We start from the raw sequence: 2,580 nt of genomic DNA, 5'->3' as shown, positions 1-2,580 counted from the left end.
TCCAGTCAAGACATGACGCATCACATGACGCATCACATGATGCATCACATGAACGTCACATGATGCCCAAGCTTTGCACATCACACACACGCATCTGCGATGGTATTCACACCTGGCCTCATGACAGTGAATCCAATGATATGTACACATGACAACGTCACCAGGCATCATGACACAATGATATATTTCACACATGACTAAGCAACCAGTTCAACACCACTGGCAGTCACTTCGCTGTGTTGTTGAATTCACTGACATTTCATGGACAAAAGAACAAAAGAAAGTGAAAAACACTGAATCTGTAACAAGTGAAGCAACACCCACGAACACACGCACAAGCAATACGACCTGCTGTCAGGAATAACACATAACCACATGCAGTGTCAGGCATGAGATTGGGAAATTGTGATTGAGTCTGAAAGGTCATTCACTCCTTTATCGATCTCTGCTGCAAAAATCCTCTAATCCTTTGTGAGTTTTCTCATTTTGTCAGTGACTGAAGACGATCGACGAAATCTTTGTAAGTCATGAAACCTGCGAGCGAGTTTTGTAATCCCGACCGAATACGGATAAGCTGAATGATGACAGAGGAGCAACGCAACACTTATTCTCAACTGGTTCGCTTATCCAAAGATGGGGTATTTTAGCAAACGCTGTGGGTCTGTTTTGTCGATCGGTTGGAAAACGTTCGTGCAACCTTCGTGGGTCAGAAAAAAACCTCCGATTTTCTCAACGGATTTACGCGAATCACAAAAAATAGCCTCTGGAGCCAATTTTCAGTCGGAAATCCGACTATAGTCGGAAAAATCTCATGCCTGACAGTGTTATTTACTGTCACTAGTGTCACTTACGAACATGAAACACAAACATGTACAAGACCTAAAGAAATCCCACATGCCCCAAATCAGCACTCCCTGGACTTGCTGATAATCCTGTCACGATAATCTTGTCATGATAATAATCAATTCACTATCATCTCCTGTGATCAAGAAATACTACAGGTCAAGTTTCTAGCATCGCAACCAAACACTACAGGCACAATTTTAAGCATGATAACCTGAATCAACGCAGGTAAAATTTCCAAGCATCGCAACCTAAACGCTTATAACCAAAATACGTTGGTTTTTTTACGTCAACACAGTTTTACACTTAAGTGCACTGTTACATACATATATACATGTACACTGAAGCCATCAAGAAACATCTAAATTGTTTGGCAGTGAAAACTAAAACAAAAACCTGTATATGCTGATCTATATACGAAATAGCAATCATATAATTATATGCATCAAAATTACATATTTATACATTTCTTTTCGAAGTTAGCGTGTCCTTTTGACTGTTAAAAGAGTGGCTGCAGAACGTTACGGAACAGTCAACTGCAGGAGTACAACACTGCAAGCGACATCCTCTTCACTAAACGTCACGTAGACAACGCACCACTTCCTTCTTTCCCCGTCGGTCTCAAAGCGTGTTGTCAGCGACAGAGAGCAGACGGACACACCCACCAACGAAAAGCACAAGTCCAGTGTGTTCTGTCCACGCCACTATCACCAAGCGGTCACTTCCCACAATGCACTTTTCATTCCTGGTCACATGACGTCACTCCTCGACTCGTCGGATCGTGTGTGTGCGAGCAACGGTTCCCTGCCCTGACGCGTGTTGAAGCAGCAACGGCACACGTGTGTTTGACGACGCAACACACACACACACACAACACACACACCTGATGCCTTCAGTGCCAGTCCTACTTCACCACACATCATTACCGTCACATGACAGTCACATGACGACACAACACACACACCTGATGCCTTCAGCGCCAGTCCTACTTCACCACACATCCTTACCGTCACATGACAGTCACATGACGACACAACACACACACACACCTGATGCCTTCAGCGCCAGTCCATCAACACACACCACGGTCATCACATGACTGTCACATGACCACATCCATCCAGTCAAGGGTCATCATGCAAGGGGGCGCTCCCTGATAAAAAAGAGTCAGGAAGGTTGTCGTTGATTTTCTGTTGGGAGTTTGTTTCGTTTGTGGCGTAACTCACTGGTACTGTAACTGGCTTCCTGGTCAACACTGGTGCTTTCCGTCAGCGCGGTTTTCCACACCTTTCTCTCACCCACCCACCCCCCCAACCCTCCCCCCACCCCCTGCCCCCCTCCCTGACAGAGAAGCAGATCTGAATATACCATCTCACCAGTGTGGACAGTCTCTTGACAAAAACGTTTTGTGGTCGATCAATCCAGGGCTTTCACTTGCATGTGCTGAAAGTAATTCCAAACTCAAACTGTTGTGTCCCGGTGTTAGATCTTTGCCCGACATAGATCTAAATCTAATCAGAAAATCCACTCACAAAACAGGATCATGTCAGATGTCAGCGGTATGTTTTTACCTCTGCCCGACACAGAGATCTGAACCCATGCATCAACATGACCAGTTTACAGCATGTTTTTTTTTTTGTTGGTTTTCTTTTTTTTTTTATACTTTGCCTGACAGAGAGAAATCGATTCGTCAGCAGGATTACGTCTAGATGCCAGCACCTTCGTGTTTACCTTGTC

This window comes from Babylonia areolata, chromosome 30 (genome assembly GCF_041734735.1).
Source record: "Babylonia areolata isolate BAREFJ2019XMU chromosome 30, ASM4173473v1, whole genome shotgun sequence".
Lineage (NCBI taxonomy): Eukaryota > Metazoa > Mollusca > Gastropoda > Neogastropoda > Buccinidae > Babylonia > Babylonia areolata.
This window is presented reverse-complemented; position numbering follows the sequence as displayed.